Raw genomic sequence first — 10,319 nt, 5'->3', positions numbered from 1 at the left:
AATTGTTCTAGGGTAGCTTACCAGGAGTCACTGAGGAGGACCCGAGGCCCAGAAGTTAGGCGACTCTCCCACATCACACTAATGCAAGTGGCAGAATGCAGATTCAAAACAATGCCTTCCAATCCCACCATGGTTTTCTTTTTTTTTTTTTTTTTTTTTTTAATTTTTCTTTTTTCAACGTTTATTTATTTTTGGGACAGAGAGAGACAGAGCATGAACGGGGGAGGGGCAGAGAGAGAGGGAGACACAGAATCGGAAACAGGCTCCAGGCTCTGAGCCATCAGCCCAGAGCCCGACGCGGGGCTCGAACTCCCGGACCGCGAGATCGTGACCTGGCTGAAGTCGGACGCTTAACCGACTGCGCCACCCAGGCGCCCCTCACCTTTTTTAAAATACTTGGTGATGAAGCAGAATGCCCTTCCTCACCTTTGGGGCAAGAGCTGCTCCCACACGGGTGGCTGAAGTGAGAGTGAATGAGGCTGACACATGACAAACAAGAAAGGGACAATTTTTACAAAATGAAATCACTCTTTCAAACTCAAAACCCACTGTTTTGTCATTATATATTATTGCTAAGCATAGAAGAGATTTTTATGAGGCTCATTTCAAAGGGATTACTCAGTGTCTAGTCCAGATTGATAAATTGCAGGTGAGTATAAGGCCCAGTGATTGATTGAGGCCTGACGATTATGTAGCAAGTAGTGGTAAGCCGAGCCCACTGGGACATAGCATGCACACACTCACTGAAACACTCTATTAAGGTGCCTCCTTAAAGCTTCTAACACTGGTCATTTCTCCCAAACTCACTTTATTAAAATGGACAGCAGAAAGAAATGCTTGGTTCTAGGATTTCTTGCTTTTTTATGGGCTGAATTAGGCATTGAAGGCAAAGAAGAGAAAGGAAGAACACACCTATCGTTTGCTGGGCAAGTTTGATCTGGATGGGTAGGTAAGATGCCAAAAACCATTCACCTGTCATTAGAGGACTGTTTCCTATTCATTACAGGGCCATCCTATCAAATGAGTCTGTTTTGGAGCCAGTATCAGCAAAATGTGAAGGGTAAGCTGCTTTTCTTGTCTTCTTTTTACATCAAGCACAGTGGTGGGTGGGGATGAAGGAATGTGGGGAGTGAGGGTGGAAGTCAGGGTCTGGAGCTGGCACCATGAAACCAGCCCTGACTCCAACACTATTTATTTGATACAGGATAGGTACTATCTGTTTCTGCGCCTCAGTTTCTCCAGGGTGGACACTCTAGGATTGCTTAGAAACAAGAAAAGCTTGGTCTCAAGTGGGTCCTTTCCCACTTCCGTACCGCAGAAAAGACAACAACAGGTTTTGTGTAATGTAAAACGTTGCTTTTCAGAGGGTGGTCTGTGGACCAGCAGCAGCACCTAAAAGCTCGTTAAAAATGTGGAATCTCAGGCTGCATCCCACATCTGCTGAATCAGAATCAGCATTTTGATAAGGCTTCCCGGTGATTCATGTACGGTAAAGTTTGGGAAGCACTGATGCAGAGTTATGCAGTGTTATAGCTTTCATGTGAATTGTTAATTAGACTAAATTCTCCTCAAGTGAAAATACACAGTGTGGGGATGCCGATTTTATATCGGAGCTAAAATTCATAGTAAAATTCCTTCCCCTGGAAGGTTTCTGCCTTTCTCTCCTCATGCCGAAATTGCCATGTCAGGAATTGGGACCCGTGACGGATAATCTGAATTTACTAATAATGCTTTGTAAGAAAGGCAAACAGGGCTTAGATTTGCATGCATGCATGTGAGCACGCACATACAAACACACATTTTAGTTATGAAAAGTGCCAGAAATTGAAACAAAGGAAAACAACTATCCACTATATTACTACCATAACAAAGCAGTCCTTTTCCTATATTCTTTCTCAACCCTTTTATACAAATGCAACTATAATTTTTGCATAGTTGTGACGATAGCATGACCACAATTCATTATACAGTAAGCATTTCTATGAGGCTGGATGGTAATTTCAATTATAAATGAATGCTATAAAAATTTTAGCAACTTCTTATACAATTAAATCTTTCATGATCACAACTCTTTTCCTTTGATCTTATTTCATGCTACATATTTGAAATATCATTAGAGGAGTAGATAAACAGTAATGTTATTGGCAAAGGAAAGGATTGCAATCCATCCCTTCTTATCTCTTTCCCAGACCTTCTAATTCTTTTCCAGACTTACAGCTAGGCAAAGGAAAGAGGGATGAGAAGGACTTTTGCTGGCAGCTACATTGTTGTAGAGTCAGTTCATTATTTATCATGGAAGTTTACACGTTCAATCCCTAAAATATAAAATGAAAACCAGAGTTCATACACTAATATTTTGTAAATGAAATCACTTAATTTGTTCCTCACCTTTCATCAGAATTTTTGAGGGTTATCTTCCTAGCAAGGCTAACTAGAAAAAAAGCCAATATAGAAGTTTTTAGTAAAAATCTACCCCTTTCATTAAAAAAATAATTTGGCATGTCCAATGTGGTTGAAACAGTGGTGAGAAGTATGTCCCATTTACAAAGTAATTCACTATGTCAGGGATATTTTGATTTTCCTATGTAGTGCACGTGTTCTGATTTTTTTTAAGTGTTTATTTTTTTTGGGGGGGTGGGGTCGAGAGAGAGGACAGAGGATCCAAAGTGGGCTCTGCGATGACAGCAGAAAGCCCAATGCGGGGCACAAACTGTGAGATCATGATCTGAGCTGAAGTCGGATGCTTAACTGACTGAGCCACCCAGGCACTCCCCCTTCCTGTTCTTATGTAAGTTTCAGAGTAGTGTAATAGTTGCTTTATATGTTCTGTCCAGCAGTTTTAATTGTAATCAGTGGGAGAGATAAGGTGTGTATTTATTCCCTCTTTAACTCAAACCTGAGGAGTCTCTGAAAGGATTTCTTCAGTCATTTTCTGACTCTCAGTGTTGCTACTGAGAAGTCTGTGACACTTTGATTCATGACATTGTGTGTGAAGCTTCTTTCATGCAGTGCAGGGCCTCTAAAAAGACAGTTTCTCATCCTAAATGTGACTCAGCAATGCAAGGCATCGTTATGAGTGTTCAGCTGGTCTCCCAGTCTCATTTGACTGAAACCCATATTGCTCATCTTTATGCTATACAAAGCTAAAACTTTCCTTAGCACCTTAGTCCATCTTGAAAATACCTATATATTTTGGATACCAAAATTCCATATTTTTAAAATTGACATATGTTCTTCAAGATTATAATTCATTTTCACCCACACCACCAGCAGTTTCTTCCAATCTCCGTCCAACACCAGTGTTCTCTGAGACTCTTAACACTCCTTCTTGTGATGCAATTTTCCCTTTCAGTGGGACAGTCGCATTGAGACTGGCCTGGCCTGGGACGTGCTCAGGGGCCAAGCCAGGCCTAATCTGGTAGTATTTTGATTTTAGCATCATCAACCCACCTATACCTGATCTAGAAATTCAAGTTGCGGTTTGGAGAAGTCTCATGCTCTAATGTTACCAAGATACTAGTTTTGCTTGGCCATCAGCTTAGGCATACAGAAGAGGAAGATTTTTCTGTTACTTTGAAAATGTCGTTCAGGGAAGACAAAGGCAGTGAAATGCGAGGTGAAAGTGTATTTTAATTCTTGTTTTGGTTGATCTAAATGAGGTTAGGATTTAGAGAAATTTTCTGGGGGGGGGGAAGGTATATGTTGCACAACAGTATTTGAATATCATAATGGAAATCAGAGAATGAAAGAAAAATCATCCCAAATCTCATCGTTCCAGTAATTATCCTGTGCTCATTTAAAATATTTCCCTGTTGAGGAGCATCTGGGTGGCTCAGTTGGTTAAGCGTCCGATTTCAGCTCAGGTCATGATCTCACTGTTTGTGAATTTGAGCCCTGTATCAGGCTCTGTGCTGACAGCTCAGAGCCTGGAGCCTGCTTCGGATTCTATGTCTCCCTCTCCCTGCCCCTCCCTTGCTCACACTCTATCTCTCTCTCTCTCTCTCAAAAATAAATAAGCATTAAAAAAAATTAAAAATTTCTCTGTTGATACTTAACCAAATGTTCACATAATTTGTATGTATGTTTTAATTATAGTATGGAAATAACATTGCATATGGCCTGTTTCACTTAATATTATATACATGCTACTGTGTAATCTAATTATAGTTTTTTAATGATGGAAAATATTCCCATCAAGTCACTATACCATAATTTCTTATCAGTGAACATGTAAGTTCTGGTATTTCAATATTATAGATAATTCAGTAATGAATACTTTGGGGGTATACGTAGCTTTTTCCTTCGGGAAGAACAATTTGTTCAGAAAACTTCTCAGGGGTAGAATTATTGATTCAAACTAGGTAAACGTTTTCCTAGCTCTTGAAATAAATTGCTCTGTTCCCTTAAAGAAGATATTGCTACAGATACTGGGTGGCTCAGTCAGTTAAGTGTCTGACTCTTGATTTTGGCTCAGGTCACGATCTCGTGGTTCATGGGATTGAGCCCCGCATCGGGCTCCGCGATGACAGTATGGAGCCTGCTTGGGATTCTCTCTCTCCCTGTTTTTCTGCCCCTCCCCCATTCTCTTGTTCTCTGTCTCTCAAATTGAATAACTATTAAAGAAAGATATGCCAACTTATATTGCTCCCATGTAGATTTGGAAGCCAACTATCTTACGATGATGAAGACTTTCATGTTCTGGCACCTCTGGTTGTCCAGTTTCCATTTCCCTGTGCCATACCCACTCCCACTTTTATCCTTCGAATGTACTGATCTTTCCATCCCTAGAACGTATTAGGTTCTCTTCTTGAGAACATGCTTTCACACACACCATTCCCTCCGTCTGCAGCTTTCATCCCCATTTTTATGTCATTCTTCAAGCCTCATCTTGGCCATTATGTCCTCCAGGGTGAGGTGTCCATCCTTAGGGCCCCTATGTGTATCCCTGTCGCTATTTTTATAATTTGGTGCATGAGTTCGCTATTTTTCTGTGTCTTCACCTGTGCATTGCAGTTCCTATCTGGTTCTCTGTTATACCTATAAGGTCTAGCACCGGTGGAACACCCAGTAACTATTTATTAAACAAATAAAAAACAAAGTTAGCCTTAACTAAAAAACCAACTAAAGAAATACTAATCTGCTAGCAGGGCTATTTGCTATTAGACGTTTAATCAAAAACATTTATTGAGTAGAAGATACAGAGTTAGGTACTATATAGGTGAGAAGATATTAAGATAAAAATTCTTGAGATGCTTTTAAATAGGTTAAAGTTTAGCTAAAACTGGGGAGAACAAGAGTTGGGAATAGAATAGATATTTTTCAGTGGAGAAGACCCTGAAAAAAAATGTGGTGATGGATTATAAGAGAAATATTTTTCCCTTTAGTGGCTGGGGGATGAAGGGGGAAATATCTTAATTATGGTTTTATGTGAGAATGGTGGGAAGGAGACAGTTTTCAATTAAAAAAAATTTCAGCATTAACCATCAAATCATGGCAGAAAAAAATGATTAAATTGGAGTCACAGGATATATGGTGTACATAAACTTTATATTCTTCTTTGATATACTTTTATCACATTTTCATATATTTACATCATTTTTATTATAATTAATAGGAAAGTAAAGAGGAGGGAAAGGAGAGTCATATGGCATCAAGGACTTCCAATGAATGGCGAAAATGTATTGAGGGGTTATTTAGTGCCCTGTGTGGTGGAGAGAATTGAGAATATGAAGATATTTTTGTGAAAAGACATAATCAGCAGTTTGGGGAGATTATATCATATGAAAGATCTATAGAGCTAGAAAATGTCCCAAAAAGGTACTTCTCAGCCCAAACCGATCAACAGTGAATACAATTCATATGTGAACCCTTGAACTTTGCTCTATCATTCATGCCATATGCACATGCTCACGCAAGTGAGGTGCCTGCTGATATTCTGGCAAAATGCTCTCGGTACCACCCTCAGCTAAAGGTTGCTCTCCCGGACCCTGAAGTTCCACCCACTGACTAAAGCTTTACAAAACCTGTTTCTTTTTCAGGTTTAACTTTTGGGGATTCCGCTGGATGAAAACCATGATCCACACAATCAAGGAGATTAACAAGAGGAAAGATATTTTGCCCAACATCACTTTGGGCTATCAGATTTTTGATACCTGTCTCACCACCTCCAAATCTGCAGAAGAAGCATTGGGATTCCTTACAGGGCGGGAAGAAAACAAGCCCAATTTTAGAAACAGTACCGGAGCATTTCTGGCAGGAATTGTTGGAGTATGCGGATCGTCCTTATCATCTGCTGTGTCAAGAATTCTAGGGTTGTATTATTTACCACAGGTAATACTCAGTTAGCTCAGAATACTGTGCTGGGTACTAATTTATAAGCAAACACAAGCTGTGTTTGTGGAAACTGCAGTAAATAGTAAGGCACTCAGATGAGGCCGAGGTAAATTGTGGAGACAAACAGGGATGATGGTGAAGTTACTGCCCCTAATTACTCTGTCCAGTCTAGCCTCAGCAGGTATGACTTGGTGACCATGTAGAGGTGATTTCAGACTCTTCTATATCCTTCAGGATACTACTTTAATTTTTGGCTTGAGGCTGTGAATTATTGATTTCTAAGTTAACATCTCACTAGGCACAACACAGAGGCACAGAGTAGGCGATGGAGAAATACTAATTGGTTGCTTGTTTGCTAGATGGTATAAGGAATTCATTTTGTTTCTTGCCTATATTAAATATTCATGGCTCTTTTTGTTTCATACACTAACATAGTGAAACGAGCCTGGGAATTTCATAAGATAGCTAGAGTTTTGGGATGCTAATTTTATGGATTATTTTATTTTTGACTTAAAAAATTTTTTTACTTTAAGTTTTTATTTTAATTCCAGTTAGTTAATGTAATAGTGTTACCTTAGTTCCAGGTGTATAATAGAGTAATTTAACAGTTCCACGCATCACTCTGTCCTGATCACAGAGTGTGATCCTTAATCCCCATCACCTATTTTATATATCCCCCCACCCACCTCCCCTCTGGTAACCATTAGATTATTTTAAATTCAGAGACAGATGATATGTTTCTACTTAAGAATAAGATGACATAAGGGAGAATGGATTATTAAGAAAATATAAATAAAACTCTAATTATTTCTAAGGATGGGTGATTCAAGTATAGTCAGGATTTATTAATGTGAATGATGATTAAGCCTATTTGTGTTACTAAAGTAATGGGAAATTTGAAATAATCATAAAAAATAACATTTACATGGTATTTCTTATAAAGTTACAAATAAAAATGAAGGAGGAACAGAAAAATAACGAGAAACAGGCCAAGTGGGTGGGTGGTGGGTGGGTGACACAGCTAACGCCTTAGCCGTGGGCTTCATGTAGCTCAGTTGAACGGTTACTGTGAACTCTATTTTCTACCAAAACCCAGCTGCGGTCCAGGCACTGGCTAGAAACCTCTAGATTGATTTTCTTGTTTAAATCTTTGTAGTAAATATGCAAAGAAGGTAAAAGTAATCTTCTATATGACACTTTCACATTGGCTGTTTCATTTAATATACTGATCATATTAAAATTTTTATATTATATATTAACATGTATGAAATGTATGTTATTCATTATATTATACTGAGTATATATTAGGTGTACTTAATGTACTTAAGATGTAGATACCATTACCCTGATTTTGTTCATGAGGAAACCGAGGTTCAGAGGGTTTAAGTAAATTGTCCGCAGTCTTACACTAATTATGTAGCTAGAATTAAAAATCAGGTGTCTCTGCTTCTTAAATGAGATTCTTTTCTACATATGACTTCCATGATGCTGCTGCTAATGAATTTCCAAAGAAGAATGTAAACTTTAGCTAAGAGTATAAGAATAGGACAAATGGTATAGAAAAGAGAAAATAGGAATATTTTGTCACTCACAAAGGCATTGACAGTCATGGAGCTATGGAATTATAATATAGGAGGTCCTACTGAAGGTGACATATTAATAACAAGAGATGGGTTGGACAAGAATGTAGCGTATGTTCCTCATTGCAGAGTCAGTGAGGCTGGGGTTAAGGTACAGCAGAAATGCATGTAAGATTGTCAGGAATTCATGGTACTGATGGAAATATACACGAGGATCATTGGCAAAATGAAAAAAAAAAAGTACTGTTTAATTTATCTGGACAAGTACCTATAAAATGAGGCCTTCTAGAACTTTGTTGGAGAATGTAGCTAGACCTGCAGGTGCTGTGGAGCTTCCTACAACCTTCCTCCAGTAAGTCTCAGAACCTAAATGCTCACAAGTCCTGGCAGAGAAAAACAACATAAGAGAAGAGAAAGAGGGAAAGGAGTGGTGATAGAAAGACACACACACACACCCACACACACACACACACACACACACACACACTTACACACACACAAGAGGGGCAGAGGGAAGGAGGAAGAACAAGAGAGAACTGAGCCTTCCAAATAGACTGTGAGTCCTCTCACTCCATCATCTGTGCGGATGAGAAAGCAGAGCTGAGGAAGGATCTTGACCCTCACACCCAGTGTCACGAGAACATAGATGAAATGTCAGGTGACCTGTTTTTCAGTGTTGTGACCCCAGCTCTGAAAAGTGGTGCATTGAATGTCATTATCTTGATAATTGGCTTTTCTGACTCCCTTGGGGTGGAGTGAGGAAAGGGTGCACAGGGAGGCCAGTGTTCCCTTGCATGGTCCCCACCCATGAGATAGGGAGCGGAGTACAAGGTTTTATCGTGGAAGGATGTGAGAATGAAGGGAGAACTGATCAGTGCCTTCTTTCTCCAATAAAAATATTCAGAGGTTGTGTAATTTGAAATTTTTCTATTGCTGTCTAATAACTGCAAGCACATTTTCTTTTTTTTTTTTTTAATTTTTTTTTTCAACGTTTATTTATTTTTGGGACAGAGAGAGACAGAGCATGAACGGGGGAGGGGCAGAGAGAGAGGGAGACACAGAATCGGAAACAGGCTCCAGGCTCCGAGCCATCAGCCCAGAGCCCGACGCGCTGCTCGAACTCACAGACCGCGAGATCGTGACCTGGCTGAAGTTGGACGCTTAACCGACTGCGCCACCCAGGCGCCCCCAAGCACATTTTCAATTGTAGGTGAGTTACACCTCTACCTGCTTGATTCTAAGTGACAAACACCAGTTTCCATCTTACCTTCACATGGTAGGCAGTGATAAGATCCAGTCAGAAGCCATGGTATGACTTATCCTCCACGTTGATTGGATCTGGATAGGCACAATAGCAACTGATGATGATTATGGGAAATATGGAGTGAAAAATTTTAAGGAAAGAATGGAGAATGCCAACCTGTATTGCAACATTGAGTGCCAACAGTACAACCTGTATTGCATTCTCTGAAATTATTCCCAAAGCCTCTTCCAATGAGAAAATGCAGAAAACTGTTGATGCGGTTGAGTTCCACTGCCAGAGTTGTGCTTTAAGCATCTGATACTGACCTCAGTCCTTTTGTGCTGGAAATGGTTCACCATAACATAACTGACAGAACATGGATAGCCAGTGAAGCCTGGATTACCTCTGCCCTCATTGCAAAGCCTGAATATTTCCCATATTTTGGTGGAAGTATTGGATTTGCGATTCCAAGAGCTGATATACCAGGACTCAAAGAATTTCTTTATGATGTACATCCTGGCAAGGATCCAAATGATGTCCCGACCGTTGAATTCTGATAAATGGCTTTTAACTGTACTTAGCTGGATAGCAGTGTTCCTTACAACATTGACCATAGAGTGAATTTGACTGGTAAGGAGGACAGATTACATGCCATGTCTGATGAATTCTGTATTGGAGAGGAGAAGTTGGAAGATCTTAAAAATACCTATCTGGATGTGTCTCAGCTAAGAATCACAAACAATGTCAAACAAGCTGTATATTCTCTGACTTATGCCTTGGATGGTCTAAGTAGATGTGAAGAAGGACATGGGCCATATATGCCAGGAAACACCTGTGCATATATACCTGGCTTTGAGCCTTGGCAGGTAAGTTATTGGGTTGTTTCTTTTACTTCATGACAGAGTTTGACATTAAAAGAATTCATACAAATAAAACCTTTGACTTGCTTTTGTATTTAATAGATATAATTGTATCACATGTCTACCTAAGACAAGAGCTTGCTTGTGTGACCTAAATGAGCATTTTTAAGTTCCTATTTGGTGGGATTTTTGAAGCCTTTAAATTTTTTCTATTTTTTAATTAACATTTTTTTCCTTTCAAATTTTTATTTAAATTCTAGTTAGTTAACATACAGTGCAATATTGGTTTCAGGAGTAGAATTC

The 10,319-nt window shown here is 39.4% G+C and overlaps 1 pseudogene; it reads left to right on the top strand.

The window, feature by feature from the left end:
* The first annotated feature begins 816 nt into the window (after positions 1-816).
* Positions 817-10,319, top strand: part of LOC123610381 — a 33,772-nt pseudogene continuing 24,269 nt past the window's right edge.

The sequence above is a fragment of the Leopardus geoffroyi genome, chromosome C2 (genome assembly GCF_018350155.1).
Source record: "Leopardus geoffroyi isolate Oge1 chromosome C2, O.geoffroyi_Oge1_pat1.0, whole genome shotgun sequence".
NCBI lineage: Eukaryota > Metazoa > Chordata > Mammalia > Carnivora > Felidae > Leopardus > Leopardus geoffroyi.
This window is presented reverse-complemented; position numbering and strand designations above follow the sequence as displayed.